This window comes from Pararge aegeria, chromosome Z (assembly GCF_905163445.1).
Source record: "Pararge aegeria chromosome Z, ilParAegt1.1, whole genome shotgun sequence".
Classification (NCBI taxonomy): Eukaryota; Metazoa; Arthropoda; class Insecta; order Lepidoptera; family Nymphalidae; genus Pararge; species Pararge aegeria.
The window spans coordinates 26,063,649-26,082,150 of NC_053208.1; the positions used below are offsets into that span (position 1 = coordinate 26,063,649).

Genomic DNA, 18,502 nt, shown 5'->3' on the forward strand with positions numbered 1-18,502 from the left:
CAGGTTATACAGAAGACTGAAGAGTATAACCGGCCACTTTGCTTAGCGTTTGTGGACTATGAAAAAGCCTTTGATTCGGTGGAAACTTGGGCTGTGTTTAGGTCACTGCAGAGATGCCGAATTGACTACCGGTATATCCAAGTGTTGCAGTGTTTGTACAAAAACGCCACTATGTCAGTTCGTATACAGGATCAGACTACGAGACCAATCCAATTGCAGCGAGGCGTGCGACAGGGAGATGTTATCTCCCCGAAACTATTTACCGCTGCGTTGGAGGACGTCTTTAAGCTTCTGGATTGGAACGGACTTGGCATCAACATTAACGGCGAGTACATCACTCAACTTCGGTTTGCCGACGATGTAGTCATAATGGCAGAGACTCTGGGAGACCTAAATACGATGCTCAATGGTCTCAGCAGAGCTTCTCAACAGGTTGGCCTACGAATGAACATGAGCAAGACGAAGATTATGTCTAATGCTCATGTTCCGCTTCAACCAGTAATCGTTGAGAACACTGCACTCGAAATTGTTGACGAATACGTATACCTAGGACACACGATCCAGTTAGGTAGGTCCAATTTCGAGAAGGAGGTGAACCGCCGAATCCAACTCGGATGGGCAGCGTTCGGGAAACTTCGTGCCATCTTTTCGTCAAAAATCCCTCAGTGCCTGAAGACGAAAGTCTTCGAACAGTGCGTGTTGCCAGTGAAGACCTATGGCTCTGAAACATGGTCGTTAACTATGGGCCTCATAAGACGGCTTAGAGTCACTCAGCGGGCGATGGAGAGAGCTATGCTCGGAGTATCTCTACGCGATCGAATCAGAAATGTGGAGATTCGTAGAAGAACCAAAGTTACCGACATAGCTCAACGAGTCGCGAAGCTTAAGTGGCAATGGGCCGGGCACATAGTTCGGAGAAAGGATGGACGTTGGGGTCCCAAGGTGCTGGAATGGCAGCCCCGTACTGGTAAGCGCAGCGTTGGTCGACCCCCAACGAGGTGGACAGACGACATTAAGCGCGTCGCAGGTAGCCGTTGGATCCAAGCGGCTCAGAATCGTGGAACTTGGAACTCCCTACAAAAGACCTATGTCCAGCAGTGGACTTCTATCGGTTGATGTGATGATGATGATGATGATGATTTTTCCCCAACGCGCCAAAAGAAGTATAACTTCAAAAACTATTTTAAATCATACAACGATGCGATCGCAAACAGACAATATGTTATGTGCCTTCTTCAGACGCCTGGACACAAAAAAAATGGCATGCTTCACATGGCGGCATGCGCGTGCATAAACAGATACCTAAATTAAGTTTTTCTTTGGAATTAAAAATACTATAAGCATTATGATTTAAGCAAATACAGCATAGCAATAGCATGTAACACGAAAATTCGCTGGCTAATGAAATTAACGTAAGACATCCCTAATTCCATACAACATTACCTATAAATGTTATAACTGTACGGTGAACATACGTCTTTATTTTTATGCTATTTTGTTATTTGGTTTGTACTACTAATTTCAGCCACTGCACCGATCTTCACGAAATTAGGTACATAGATTTCCAGTATCCTGTAGAATACTTTATACCGATCTAATCTTTCGATATAGAAATACCGATCCTGTAACACTTAAAAATACAAACTTTGTGTCTTTACAGCGTAAAGCAATCGGTTCTTGATATTATTTATATCGGAAATGCTGGAAAGTTATTTACAGGATACTTTTTAGGAAACATGAACAGTTCCCGCAGGATTATCTTTTAGTGCATAAGTTGACACAGCAGGCAAAATGACAAGAGCCAGTGCAATAATAAATATTAAACAACACAGAGTGTTAGAGTGTCAAACAACCCACAGTCTTAGATATGGCCTATCGTTCAAGTACCCTTCGCATGGCGGGAGATTGTTAAAATGTAACAACAGATTCAGTACCACCTCAGAACACTGAGTCTCGAATTCTGATTAAACGACAAAACAGGTCAATCAACATGTTTTTTCCTCTTCCAGTTTGTCCTTGACTTCAATCTCACTAGCTGCTGAGTTATGATGCAGTCTAAGATGGTCACGGGCTAACCTGTTAGGGGTTTAGCAGTATACTCGTAATCGGTTTCTCCGCGACATCGTACCAGAACGCTAATTAGCTTAGGGGGTCGTCTTTATCAGTAGGGTGGCAACTAGCCACGGTCAAAGCCTTCCATAAGAGCAGAACCGAGGAAATTCAGAACTTCTAAATTCCCAAATTGCTTGGAGTTTGAACCAAACCCGGGACTTCTTAATATCACAGCGCTCGAATTATATGAAGCGCCGTAGACCGTAAACTAGGACATTATCCTATTTCATCAAAGAACAAACTAAGTTTGATACGACAGTGGAAAACCTTTGGAAAAATGTAAAAAATATTCCTCAGTCATATATGTATATAACCTTGGTTAGTGCAACATGACTTTTAAGAGATAACTGCCTCTTTATCCTAGTGTTCAGCGCGACCGAAAACAAATCACGAGCGAACCTGGGTTTATATCGTTTGATATTAAATAGATAAACTTCGCCTCTTTCATGTCACCGTGTTTAGCAGATAGGGAAGTATCGTAATTGTATGCCTTGCCAGGGGATAAAAGTGCTTCGAGATGATAATAATAATGTCTACCCATTTCTTCGTCATAACTTATAGAAATAGGATGAGAAAATCATTGAAATACATAAATAGGACCAAGAAAATTAGCGAGGTAATAGAGATTTTTCTAGCTCAGTACTCAGAGTTAGGGAACTGATATCGTTTAATGTACCCGTGCCTCGGAACGCATGTCAAGCCGACGATTCCGGTTATTACCATTAACACTTGTGCCCGCCAACATGAATCGGCGTCGCGTGGAGGGTCCAAGCTCTAACCTAATCAGTCAGTCATCCTGAGTGTGATAGGCTACTTTCTGTTATGATATACCTAGGTTTTAGTTACTATTTGGTTTATTACTATTTATTTTATTATTCCATCATTTATTGATTTTCTTATATATCTTTTTAAATTCTTAACAATGCTTAGTTTAAAAAAAAAGCTATTAAAAATTTGTAAAAAAAAATCCACCGCTTACGGGATTTTTGAATGCCCAAGCAACCGGCGGTCAGGGACCAGAGTGAGGAACTTCCTCACAATACGCGTCATTTCAAGGACTTCTGCCTTCTGTATACGACCTTTGACCCAACAACCAAGCTTTTTAAGATGTCGGTCGAAGCTTTTCGCGAGTAGGCCATTTACTGAAATGACGATCGGAACAATAACTATAAAATAACTTTTAACATAACAATAAAGTAAATGGTAGTAGGGCCATGGAAGAACAGGATTGTGAAATTCTGAGCACAATCTCTGAAGTGAGTGCCTTCTCATGAAAATAGTCAGACAATGAGTCTGACGGACTATTTTCTTTATTATTATTATTTTAATTAACAGGTAGTTTTGGTAGGGTGAATTATAACATTGCTGTGCCATTATTAGCAGTTCTTCACAGCAGGCAAATGAAGTATTTTTTTTAATTCCACTACAAGTTAGCCCTTGACTGTAATATCAACTGGTGTTGTGATGATGCAGTCTAAGATGGTAGCAGGCATACCTGTTAGGGAGTATGGCAGTTTCAGCTATATTAATACAATACCCCTAATCGGTTTTTACGCGATATCGTACCGGAACGCTAAAGTGGCACGTCTTTGTCGGTAGGTTGGTGTCTAGCCACGGCCGAAGCCTCTCACCAGAAACTCATTTCAGTGATTGTGCACAGAATTTCACAATCCTTTGCCTCATAGCGGTCTTGACGACAAGCCTATGTCTTAAAAAAAACGGTGTAGGGTACCTAGTACCTAGGGCGTAGTTGCCTGTCACATTTACAATAAGCTTTAGATGGGGGCAATTTTATTAATAATCTGAACATGTCCCGAAGTCGATTTGAAAATTGTTATTAATTAATAATGAGGAATTATTATTATAACTTTATATAACGGAGCAGCGTCCTCTGCGCTACTAACATCGTCACCAACCCTTTTTTTTTTGGCGTGTTAGAAAAGCTTTATTGCTACCTATTGACGGTGGATATGTGGGACCAAACTAAAAACCCACATGTCCCCCTCGTTGGCTTTGTTAGACGCCAAGGGATCCTGCGATGACCAGCGTGGCGATTACGAACCGACACTCCTATTGGGAGAGGCTTTGTGTCCAACAGTGGCTATAAATGATAATTATAATTAAAGATGTTACGATTTTATTCATCCAACATTTGACATAGTTCATAAACCTATATTTACAAACTGATGTGACAAAACTTGTCTAAATAACACTACTACTCGTACGTTGTTTTGTTATACTTTTCTTTTTTATGTACTTTTGTGGTGATAACTAACTTATTTAGTTGTTATTGTTTTTCATTAAACCGGATCTTTGTGGATAGAAAACCGACATAACCCCGTAACTACCCCAGGACATCGTCGTCGACAGGTATTCCTCCTACTTTTCCTTGTTAAAAGAACATAGTAGGAAAATAAATGTAATAATGTAACATCGAGATAAGTGTGAGGAAAATCTTGAATATATAAAAAAGATAATGACTAGCTGAATAACTAGTTAGTTAGTCAGGTATCTCGCGCGTGACAAGTGTAGATATAGATGTTATTTCGGTATCAAGCTGCTCGCACACTGCCACTAAAACCGCATCGCTTCTTTTCGTGACAATGAAATTGGGATTTATGTCACATAGGCGATATACTGTGTTCTAATCGAGGCTGGCTGATATGCCAGTCGGTGGTTACGAGCCTCGATTTATTATAGTCTAGGGCTAGGGATATAGCCTATTAGTAGCGCCAGGCCTGCAGGTATGTCTTTATGTCTTTTCCTGGAGGCCTACGTTATCACCGACCCTAGTTACTGTTTATTATTCTCAAGTGAGTAGCTATCTTGAAGCGATGATACCTTCCGGGGGCCTGAGGCCTGACTTCGCTGCCTACACCTCTAACTTTTATAAGTTATGTGCGTTTAAAGCAATTAAAATACGCCAGCCGGGGCCAACGTAGACAGACTACGGCCTTAACCCCTTCTCATTGTGGGGGGTTGATATGATGATGATGATTTTGAGTAGCTCTTGTTTTAAAAAACCCGTTATTGCTCTATGCGGCTTGGTTCGTCAGTAACGCTGTCACCATGGGTCAACGCCAATGAGTGCAGCACGATTAAGCTGATTGTGTGGACCAACTATGTTAATGACTAGATAGTGTGAAAAGTGTCTAATTCTTATAATTATTCTACATTGTTTATGATGAAAAGTTTAAATACCAAAATTTGAATTAAATTCGTTTACTCCGCTGCAAGATTTGGCCGTTTATTCCTCTTCCGGGGTTCGGGGTGTGCTGGTTCAAATAACCAAAACCATTAGATATTCAAGTGGTAGAATCACTACAAACAGACAGACTTGACGTTTCAAAAGTGCTTATATTAGGCCTACTTGAAATAAATTTTGAAGTGCATTCATGTTAGTTTGTCTAATGCTAAACCAGCCCCGAACTGAATTCCACGCTATGGCCTTTTGAACGCCCAAGATCACATCACCAAATAGTATGAAGTAGCGGATAAAATAGTAGACCAACAACGCAACTAACGCAACAATAAACTATTCGCCTTTATAGAAATGAAAAAATTCGCCTTTATAGAATAAATGAAAAAGAAAATGTGCGCGTGTGTCTCGTGTAATGTGCAAGCAGCTTTAACATGTTGGTTATTTGTTTGTTATTTGTCGTATCGTAGTTTATGTGTACTCCTACGTGGGCACACACTTATCATAACAGCGAAACATTATCACTGGCATCAAGAGCAGAACAGATAAAAAAATGGAGTCAATCCTTTATCAGTAATCTTGACTTAGATTAATAAAATTAGAACAGGGCCCTTATTCGCACTCACAACAACAATTTGTGACGTCAAAGTGACTGCTCTTGTATAAAGAAGTGTCAAACGCTATACAGAGAAACAAAGTACCTATTATAACTGTACTTAGCGCATCCCTTATTGGAGCAGCGTGTGAGGTCTTAAACTCGTAGCTCTATGCAGCTCTCCTGTGCCCACTTTTGGGGCATGGTGGATACGGCTTTTAATTATTATTAAAGCTTAGCGAGTTTTTATTTTATTCATGTAGTTGCACAGGGTATGCAGATGATATAAAATGAAGAAAATCTCCAGTACGAGTTATAAAAGACTAAAGGATAGGCGTTATAGGTATAAAAAGCCTACCCTTTAAGATTTTAAACTAAAATTTCGTGGTTAATCCACATTTATTAAATCTATTCAAAGGGTACCACGATCCATGCAACTGGGTTGAAATATCGACCAATCCAAAAATATTATGGTGGTATGTACCCGTTAAGCATTTATAACTCTTGCTGCAGACTTTCTTCATTTTATATCATCTGCATACCCTGTTCATACCCTCTATGCACGCCACTGTCATGTACTATATGACCCGGTGAACTATCTACCTATAACCTAAACAACGCAAGGCAATTCTCATACAACACGTCATATTCAGAAGTTCAGGAATGTCGGAACCTTTTAGGCAATCGTATTTATCCACTGCGTGTTATCTCTGGGCTGTAATCTAAACTTATAATGTAGTCTAAGATGGTAGCGGGCTAACCTATTATGGCGGTTACATTGAACCCATAGGTATCCCTTGGTTTCTACGCGTCATCGTATCCGCAAACTAAATTGCTTGGCAGAACGTATCTGTCGGTAAGGTGGTAACTAGCCACGGCCGAAACAAACTAACATTAATGTTAACAAAAATATAAGCTGTCTTATTTGTATTTAGGTTAACATGGTGAAAAACATGTTTAAGAAAATCAATCCTAAAAGGTTTATATAGAGAAAAAAGGATCATATGTTTGTGTGATGAACATGAAGGTTTTTCAATGTCTGGGTGTTTATATTATGTATTATTTCTCATTAAAATATTCATCAGTCATCTTATTACCCATTACACAAGCTACGCTTACTGTGGGGCTAGATGGCTATATGTTTTTATTATTTATTTTATTTATATGTAACGCTAAACTAAAAGGTTTTCTTTATAATTTTATAGTCTTATTACTGAAGAGGCTACAGCATATTTTACATGACACTACAACTCTTATGCCTGTCTTCACGAAATCGAATGCCTAATGATTTAGGCGGTCTATAAAATAAACTTCTCACCAACTCTTAGGTGATAACTATTGGTGAATGGTGTACGCATAGGAATATCCTTAAATAACACGTTACTTATTTAGACATTGCCTTATTCTTCGTTAATGAAAACAGATATTAGACACATAGTTGGATAACGGGAGGGCGATGCAGCGCGTTGGGTCGTAAAATAAAAGTTGCTATGGGAGAAATTAACTTAGCTGAATTTGTAGATACTCGGACAAAGTCGCGAGAGATTACTAGTTACAAAGGAGTCCTAATACATATACCTACCTACTTACGTGGGCGAAACTTAATGCCCAGAAGCATATACTTCCGGTGTAACCTTTGTAGTGTACTTTGCATACTTTTTGTTCAATATAAATAAGTATTGCTCTTGCAGGTATGAGCTGTGTACTCTATGGTGTAATCATTGCTATGCATACCTACTCTTGAACCAACGGAGGTTAACCACTTTACCTCTATACCTATCATCAAGATCATTATAGCTTATCTTTACTCCTGTTTAAGTATGAAGTTTTTGAGTATATTTGTATTCAACTGCCTCTTAAGTCTAATGGTTAACCTGTTCAACTTCGGATCACGAGGTCTTGGGTTCCGGATAATAATGTTAGAGAATTAATGAATTTTCAGTTCCAGCCCTTAGCTAGGAAAACGGGGGTATCAGCTCACGGGCATCGGAGGGTGGTTAAAGCTCACCACTACATATTGGAGCAGCGTGGTGGGTATATGCTCTAAAACCGTCTCCCCCGTGCCCAGTGGTGGGACGTTAATAGGCTGCGGATGCGGATGAGTATAATTGACTAAACTGCCTCAATGGTTTAGTGGTAATCATGCTCAGCTATCAAAGGTCCTGAGTTCGCATCCCCGGTCGGAACACAAATTATCATGCAGGTTTGCTCAAGATGTTTTCCATCACCTTTGAAGCAAGTGATATTTTAATTGTTTTTTTAAACGCACATAACTTAGAAAAGTTAGTTTCACTTTTGTAAAGCTTCTATCGGTGGCCAAATATCAACTGAAACGACTATGGTAGTTTTCTACGGTTACAATTGGCAGTGTTGGAGAGCAAAAGTATAGCTAACACCTCTGCGGTAGTCCACCGACTACACCTAAATTATAGCATCGTAGTTTGTATTGATTTAAAAATGCTTTTTGAGTAGCTTATATTTTGAAACAAAATGTGGCAAGACAAAGTTGAAGGCCTTTTATGAACAGTCAAGCGTAGAAATAGCCGAATCCGGTAACAATCAGCGCTTCAAAGGCTCTCTTATTGAGAAAACATATTTATAACGATTTCCGTGTCATGCGATCTGCTGAGTCTAAAAAAAAATCATCTTGTCCCAGATGAGCTGACTTATTTAGCACAAATGTTATACTGTAACATTTCAATTAGGTAGTATTTCTTTTTATTTCACTACAAGTTACCCATTGACATTTCGACGGCCGAGTGGCGCAGTGGGCAGCGACCCTGCTTTCTGAGTCCAAGGCCGTGAGTTCGATTCCCACAACTGGAACTGTATATTATAAGTATTTAATACTTTATCTGTATATTATAAGTATTTATGTGTATTATATTCATAAAAAAATATTCATCAGCTATCTCAGTACCCATAACACAAGCTACGTCTATTGTCGTAGTATATTTATTTATTTATTTATTTATTGACTGTAATCTCACCTGGTAGTGAGTGATGATGCAGTCTAAGATGGTAACGGGCTATCCCGTACCCCTAATTTACTACGCGACATCGCACCGGAACACTAAATCGCTTACCAGTATGTCTTTGTCGGTAGGGTTGTAACTAGCCACGGCCGAAGCCTCCCACCAGACCAGACCGGAGAGAATTCAGAAATTGTAAATTCCCAAACTGCCCTTGCCGGGAACAAACCCGGGACTCTTAGGTATAAACATGAGCCAATTCACTACAGGGTACAGGTCTCCTCTCGGTATGGAGAGCGATTTTAGTGCATAGACAGACCGACACGCTGCTATAATGCTGTTAAGCAAGTTTGACGAATATTACCACAGTTCAGTGCTAATATGTGACCGACTGCTTAGTGGGCTCTTCGATTTACAGGGGTGGACAACGACAATTCAAATCGAACCTAGAACCGTAGTCGAACATATTAATCACCAAACCACCAGACAGTTTATCAAGTAAATAAAGTTATATAAGTTACCTAAAGTAATATGTTTGTACCTATTTCGTAAAGTATTAGATAGCTTAGTAGCTAAAGTAAATTTTGCAGTGCACGTAATTTTATGGTTACTTAGACGATAAAAGAATCAACACAATGTAATAAAAACCTTAGAATCATGAAAAACATAATTATGCGCTACGTCACTCGGAGATGGATAAAATATCAAATTATTGGAATATATTCGCCATGGCTACATCATAAACATTTGTGAGAAACACTACTAATTATACATTCCCCAACAAGAGCGGGGCATCGTTAGTCAGTATAGGTCAATAATATTTAAACAACAAATAATTTAAAAAGTATTGTTTTCTATTTTTTTTTTGTTTGAAAATAGGTGTTTCGCTTTTTTGATATGTATTTAAAATTAAAATAAGAATAAAATACTTCACTTGTGGATTAACTTCTATAAAAAATTAAAAGGTACTTACTCGGTATTATTTGATTGATTGATATTAAATGCCGCTTCGGAGACGGCTGGCAGTACTATGTCACTTGCGCGTTGCGGCTGCGCGGTCGGTAAACTGATTGTGCGCGCTGCGGAGCGGGCGCAAGTCTTCGTCCGCGGACCGAACGTGATGCTGACATGAGAGTTTCGCACAAGGACATTTTACCTAACTACGGAAGGGTTATGTGTTTAACAGTCTACGTATGTACTCGTATGTATGCTCCACTTTTGTAACTCCTTTTGTCTCCTATCGTTGGCCACATTTTCAAGTAAGCCCAAGCGACGGTGGTAGTTTTATATTGCTGCAATTGGCAGTTTACAGAGCAAACGTTTACAGACATCTACGGTAGTGGCCACCGACTACACCTTTTGAAGTTAAATAAATAAATATACTACGATAATACACACATCGCCATCTAGCCCCAAAGTAAGCGTAGCTTGTGTTATGGGTACTAAGATGACTGATATACATAAATACTTATAATATACAGATAAACACCCAGACACTGAAAAACATTCACGTTCATCACACAAACATTTTCCAGTTGCGGGAATCGAACCCACGGCCATGGATTCAGAAAGCAGGATCGCTGCACCGTCACCGTCACAAAAAAACGACACTCTGAAGTTAGCTATAGTCAACATTTTAGTTTGACTTTAAAAAGGTTTGACAGTGTACACTTTCAATTGTCAAATCCGCTGGCTCATTCCGGTGATTTAATTCATTCAATTGTATAAAAATCTCAAAATTTTAACTTCTGTTTTTAATTTTTGATAACTAGATCATGCGTTGTATAAATAAAATTATTCAATACAATAAAACTTTCATTGTATTGAATACGTTTTTTCTATTGTTAGTGTTGTTTTTTCTACAAACGCAGAATAAAGCAATCAATAACATTTTGGTAAAGATTTTTATCTCGTTACGCCAAAGAAGTATAACATGTAACGCGTGTACATAAGTCCCCACCCGTTTTTTATACCACTGCAGTTTTTATTGATTTATAACAGCTTTTTGAGTAGCTAGTATATTTTGAAAAATAGTAGATGAATGGGCAAGACAAAATATTGAAGACCTATTATCAACAGCGTCAGGCCTAAAAGTAACCGAATCCGGTAACAATCAGCCCATCTAACGCTCTCTCATTGAGAGAACATATTTGTAACGTTTTCCTGGTCATCCGATCGGCTACTTGTCTTCGCTTCTAATATAATTTACTCGCAAACCTGCACTGCTAGCATGGACAGGAGATAAAAGTCAAATCCTTGACAAGGGATACAATTTACGTGTCCACCTGCCAAAGCGCGGCAACTGAGAGTGGGAGAAGTTTACCCCGCAGGGCACGGTATATGTGCGTTCTAAGCAATGAAATATCACTTGCTTTTCCAGTGCCCGAATCGTGAGAAAACCTGAATACCTCAGAGTTCCCTATAATGGTCTCAAAGGCGTGTGAAGACCACCAATGCGCACTAGGCCAGCGTGGTGGACTTCGGCAACACTACTCTATATGAGAGGACACTTGTGCCCTATACTGGGCCTGGCCCTATAGGTTGGTAATAATAATGAAAATTATGTATTATATTGTTACTTGACTTCATGTGGTGATAGCCCAGTGGGTTGGAGCTCGACTGCACTTTCGAGGGGTCGAGTTTTAAGCCCGGCACGCACCTCCGACTTTTCTAAAGTTATGTGTGATTCAAGTAATTTATATATAGTAAGTGATATATTTAAGGTTACCTGCATGCCTGAGAGTATCGATAATGTTCTCAAAGGTGTGCGGAGTCCACTACCTGGGCCAGCGTGGTGGACTAGGGCCTTAACCCCTGCTCATCATTATGGAAGGCGAACCGTGCTCTGAACCTTCGAACTTGCAAAACAAAACGTATAATATTATAATGTATCACTGTATATATAGAGAGATATTATTCGAGGATACATAATACAAATAGGCGTATATATACATACTAGCTGACCCCAGCGCCATCTGTCGGGCTGATTTGTGAAACTAAACCATGCAGGGTGCCACCCAAATGTATACCGAAAAATTCATTCAAATCGGTCCAGCCGTCTAGGAGGAGTTCAGTGACATACACACGCACACAAGAAATATATATATAAAGATATATCATCAATATTGGATCATCGTCAACCACGGGCACTCTGTCAAACGAGTGAACGACTAAAGAAGGAAAATCATTATCGTCATCATAATTGTAACACACTACGGACATACACTTCTGGTCTTTAGGGATTTCGAAATTCCACGGTCTTGTGCCGCCTGTATCCAGAGGCTCAGTACTCGATGCCATTTGTCTCCCTGAGCGAGGTTCTACCAACGCTGGGTTTCCGATAGTTCTCCGATGTATAATAAACCACTTTGGGACCCCAGCGTCCTTCGTTTCTCCGAGCTACGTGCCCCGCCCACTGTCACTTTAACGTTGCAACTCATTATGTCTGTAGAGTAACCCACACTTGATCACGTAGAAACGCACCGAGTATAGTTCTCTCCATCGCCCGCTGAATGACTGAGCTTTTCCATGAGTATTAAGACCGTGTTTCAGAGCTTTAACTATGACACATTGTTTGGAAATCACAGACACGTGTACGTATAACATTGTTATGTAAATCACTTAAAAAAATTGAAAGAAAATGTACTGCATCGTTATTTTGTTGTTTATCCAAGGCATATCAGATTGCATTTTACTGAAATGTGAGCAGATACCTATCTACGCAGGTTGGCGGTACCTACTTCAGCAAAGTATTCAGCTAGTAAACGACACTAGCATGTCATGCCTATTTAGTATATTATGTAACTCGATTTATATTATTGCATGACAAGTTTTACTTACCAGGCTAAGAAGATAATAGATAATTACAATGATATATTTATCGTCTACGGAAGGTAATTGTTGACCAATGCATCAGTTTAAACAATTTGTTAAAACACTTTTATTACAGCGAGGTTACTATACAATAGATGAATATTATAATAACAAGGTTGCTTTGAAGCAGTCATCTTCGCTCTCATAGAAAAATATATATAAATATTGGAAAAGAGCAGTACAATCTGCTTTCCGAACCGGTGGTAAATTCACAACAAACAGACAGACTGGACGTTTCAAAAGTGCTTATAAACAAGGCCTAATTGAAACAAATTAATTTCGAATTAAAAAATATATAAATACTCTTATACATAAGTATCTCATCATCATTGACATTGTAACACACCACGGACATACCCATCTGTTAAATACCTGAAATGCAAAATTAAATATAATTTGAATAAATTTTGAATTTGATATCTTGAAAGAACTGGCTAGGAACTAATGCTACGCCTGTATTGTATCGCCATACCAAGTCAACTCATTTTAAACATTTTATTTAGGCAATATCCCATGATACGATGTAGGTACTCAGGTAAATTTTGTGACGATTTTTTTTTTCTAGTAGTTTGATCACGACGTCCTGGGGTTCGTTCCCAGAATGGCTATCTCGCGTTCCACGTGATAATTATGTCTCACATTTTCTAGTCCTATTGAGATAAAGTGTAGACATGATTATCTAGAGGCGCTACGCGAACAAACATTAGATCAAGAAACGTTCAATAAACTTTTACAATTGTTGTTGTTCCACACTCGAGCCTCGTTATGCGTACGTACTAAAAAAACTCATATTAAGTAGACAATCCTCATTGATTTTATTGACACGAAATACCACTTAAACTTGTTTGTGTCCTCGATAACACATCATATTAATACAAAACTTAGGTCACCTTAATCGTTGACTAAGACTATAGAACATTGCGAGTCGTGAAATCGAAGTTTTAAAACTATATACTTTCCATATACAAATCCTATATCCGGATATCCGTTTACAATCTCAACGATGTAAACAAGGGTGCCCCCATTTTCGGACACGTAATGGAGGGAATCACATCATTATTCTGGTACTGGCTATCGTTTTACGATACGGTGATTTGCTACGGTCCTTTCAGTTCCGTGCTCAGATTACGTGGAACTAAATAAAAAAATATAAATTAAATATTTACCCCGATTTCAATATAGCCCTTTCATTTGATACCCATATTGAGGGAGTTGTCGAAAAAAATTGTTTCGCCACTTTATCGACGCGGCCATGAAACATGTCACTAGTTAAGCCATTTCGTTTGATATCGATATTGAAGGAACAGTAAAAAAATATGTAATCCACCATTTTATTGCGGCGGCCGTCATGGAGCGAGGATAGCCGAGAACATTCAAGATCAATTAACCTTTCAAATAAAAAAAGCAAAATCAAAATCGGTTCATCCGTTCGGGAAATATGGTGCCTCAGACAGACACACACAGAAACATCAAACTATAACACCCCGTCGTTTTTACGTCAGGGGGTACTTAGATTAATTAAGTTACTTAGAGTGCTTAGTCGGCAACCGTATTTCTTTAAAAAAAAATTAGTAAGCATTAGTGAAGATTTTGACGGCCTACGGCGCAGCGGTGAGCGCTGTGATTTTAAGTTCGAGGTTTCGAGTTTCAATTCCAGGGCCATGGAAAAATTTATAATTTCAGAAATCTAGTCTTTAGTAGTCAAAGACGTGCCACTAAATTGTTTAGCGTCCCCTACGATTTCGCGTAGAAATGGTGGACTACGGCCTTAACTCCTTCTCATTGTAGCAGACCGGTGCTCTGTAGCGGGCCGGTAAAAGCTTTATGTGATGATAATGACTTCCTAACAGGTTACCCCGCTACCATCTAAAACTACATCGTCACTAATAAAGGCCAAATGGTAGCACATATGGAACATCGCCAAAAAACCCATACACGTCGTATTGATATATCGATCGATACCTCCTCCTTTTGCAGGTCGGTAAAATCAAACATGTATCGTGTTTCTACTTAAGAAATTGACACATTTTCGTCCAATCTCGTCCGTATCGCAGATAACCTCTCGAGTGATATCCTAAGTGCTCGTACACTAACTTGTTCTGAGAACGTCTCAGTTCAGATATGTAATCGTTTAATTGGCAATGAGCCTAATCTCGGGAAAAATTGGAATTTTCCTGATGTAAATAATATTTAATCTTATTTTGTAACCTAAATATGAAAGGCTGAACTAAAGTTTCAGTATCAGGACGCCCGATAGTGTGTCAGCCAAGAATAAGGAACTGGCGACGCAGCTACCGTGTGTAATATTACACGAACTATTTAGAGCTACTTTTGCCCTCTTAATTTGTATATTCGTTAAATGCTTCGTTGATCTTCTAGTTCGGTTACCTAATTACCTTGGTTCTATCCTCTATCTAAAACTTATTTAGCTTTATTTAAGGCGACAGTTTTGAGTTCCATTGAGAAAGGAGATAAAGGAGATAGAGGAAGAGATGGAACATAGTAGAGCACTAGATTTTTGACCAACCATATACTTACTTGAATTACCGACAAAAAAAACTATTTTGCGCAATAAGTAATAAACACGTATCCACGTATGTTGACCCCTTGCATAAGAATGCATCCCTACCGACTGTTGCTAACATTGTGATCTTCAAGATTTCCGATAAATTTACACCTACTGAAGCTGCCTAATTGAGGAGCATTTGCATCCAAATTTACAGTTTCTGTAGCAATTTCGCCTGCTGTTCTGACATTCTTTATATAGTTGTACATCATTATCTAAGAATTTAAGCAATAATTGCTCTTTTCCAACATCATTTTACAGTTTACAATCTTAAGAATTTTCTATCTTGTGAGAGATGAGAGCGGAGCTTCCAAGCAGCCTTGTCATTAAATGTGTTAAAACACATTGTTTAAAATTTTTTATTTGTAGGTCCAAAATTACATTATAAAAACATATACCTACCTCACTGACCTCTGTTATACTACAGATAGATATACCTAGTCAATCCCACAAATTACTTCTGTACCTACCTTTCGCCGACGATATGCAGATGACACTTATGTTCATTTGAAGTAAATAAGTTATTTATATCTACTTTTCGTTTATAAACGGCAATGTTTAGTCTTACAATTACTATATTGTTATAAATATAGCTTGAGGTACAATAAGTAAATCTATTCTTTAGAATGTTCACGGTTGTTTTTTAATGATGTATTATCACAGGTAACCCGCTGGCCGCTACCATTTTAGCATCTTTACTTACCACCAGGTGTGATTGCCGTCAAGGTCTAAGTTGCAGTAGAATAAAAAAAGTATAAATGTTAACATTAAAGTTAATTTTTAAGCTGGGTCCCAGAACATTCCCAAGCATGCAGGCTCACGTAGCTACTAAGGTGACATAAAATATGAAGAGCATTACTACTAATGCACCTATATTGGAGCTGCCACGTTTACCGCGAGCGTTTATCCAATGACGCATTTGAGGTGCTACCTCGACGGCGAGTACAAAGTAAGCGTTGCACGTTTATATCAGATCACGTTCTGGGTGTCAATTGCCACATCCCCTGTCCCATGCACTGCAGCGGAGATCGCGTTTAATATACCTACTCGTTCTACCTAGGTAATAGACTAATGCTCGTTTTTACTAACGACGGTCAAGGCAATGCCTACAGGGCACGGGTCTCCTCCCTCAATGAGAACCCCTTCTCATTAAGGCCGTAGTCCACCACGCTGGCCCAGTGCAGATTGGTGGACTCTACATACATAGGTACCTTTGAAAACATTAAAATTCAAATTCAAAATTCATTTATTTCAAGTAGGCCAAGCACTTTTGAAACGGCAAGTCTGTCCGTGTGTAGTGACTCTACCACCGGTTCGGAAGGCAGATTCTACCCAGAAGAAGCCGGCAAGAAACTCAGCAGTTGCTTTTTTCCAACATCAAAAATTTACATTTTTCATTTTAAAATTCATTTTTCTATCTTGTAAAGAGATGAAAGCGGAGCCGGATGCTTCCAAGCAACCTTGTCATTAAGAAACTCATCAATTGTATAATAACCTCGCTGTAATAAATGTGTTTTAACACATTCTTTAAACTTATGCATCGGTAGGTCCAAAATTACCTTAGGAATCATATTATAAAAGCGTATACTCAATCCCACAAATGACTTCTGCACCTTTCGCAGAGGATATGCAGATGTCACAAATTTTTGACCATTTCTTGTAAGTCGACTGTTTATATCCACTTTTTGTTTATAAAGACTAATATGTTGTCTTACAAATACTATATTGTTATAAATATATTGTGCAGAACTCTCAGGCATGTGGGTTTTTCCTCACGATGTTTTCCTTCACCGCCGATGGAAGTGACATTTTAATTACTTAAAACGCACATAACATAGAAAAGTTAGAGGTGCGTGCTGGGATTCGAACTCGGCCCCCCGAAAGTGAAGTCGGGCTCCTACTCACTGCGCTTCTTTTGTACCCCCTAACTTGCTCTAATCTTATTTTCTTTTATTTTTGTTACCTTGAAAACTGATTTTTTTTTGTGCACTTTAGAATAGAGACTGGTCAGGACGGAGGAGGTGCGAGTTATTTTCAAAGATATTTCAAAAAGGGCAAAAGAGTCTACCGGTGATCCTAGAGCTGGCAGGTACCTTGGCCAAAGATTTAGTTTGGCCATTCAATGATTCAATGCCATCAGCATGTTAGGCACTGGTGGTTACGAAGAAGTTTTAGATTTTATTTAGTTCTATTTCTAGTTATTTGTGCTAAAAATAGTACATTGAGCTTTAAGGATATAAAACAATCACTAATGTGTCATAAAACCCATTTTATGATCGAATTACACACTGCTTTTCACTTCGATTGCGAGGTAATTTTTTCGACTTCGAAGGGTCCGATCAAAGTTTATATTTCAGTGAACGTGAACAAAATATTTCTAAAAAAGATATTTGAACTCGTGAAAAACATTTACACAATAAAAGAATTTCAGGTAAAAATCCCAGAGTTGAAAACAGACTGGGTTTAAAAAAAAAACTACATATTATTAGTCTCGTGATTTACCGCCAATTGCTCATATTCTGAAATGTACGTTCATCATAACTAGACAACGCGTCAAGTGATGATCACTTTGTCGTTAATGTTTTTTGATTCAGGTATTTGACACATTGAGGAATAAAGGAATATAATGGACTATTTTTTTAATAAACAGAATATAAAAAAAATTACGAACAACGCAGTGATTATATTCCATTTGCATCAAGAAAAATATGGTCTAAAGGTTAGGTATGCCCAGTGGCGTGCACTGGGTTTCTTACCAGGGCATGCATACGGCAGGAAAATTACATAAAATGGAAAAAATCATCCTCCTATACAAGCTTTATTCCAATTTTAGGTTATGAAGTGCTTTTGTGCATGTATGGAGTGCACGCACCTGGGTATGCCTTATGTTCAACAAATAGGTCTGTGGTAAAACCACCAGCTACGTCGTCGTAGCTACCAGCCCGAATTTGAAATGGAGTTTTACACCACGTGCCACGAAGAGTATGTGAAGCTATAAGCCTCGGTTGTTGTCAATAACGTGTGAAAATAATTGCTAAAGCCCACCTACCCTCATTAGAGTGGCGTGGTGGTTCTCATTTTCTTTGTCTTGCTGATAGCAATGGGACTTTAGCTCACGTTTTTGATAAGTACTTATACAGTTGATAGTCCTTTTTATAACTCACCCAATGATTGACGACCGTCGC

The 18,502-nt window shown here is 38.8% G+C and overlaps 1 protein-coding gene across 1 annotated transcript in view; it reads right to left on the bottom strand.

The window, feature by feature from the left end:
- LOC120636377 (proton-coupled amino acid transporter-like protein CG1139) overlaps window positions 1–9,933 on the bottom strand; it is a 60,266-nt gene extending 50,333 nt beyond the window's left edge. Inside the window, exon 1 of the mRNA XM_039907830.1 lies at window positions 9,852–9,933. The gene's annotated coding sequence lies outside the window, so the exon portion shown is untranslated. The remainder of the gene's footprint in view (window positions 1–9,851) is intronic.
- Between the last annotated feature and the right edge of the window lie 8,569 nt (window positions 9,934–18,502).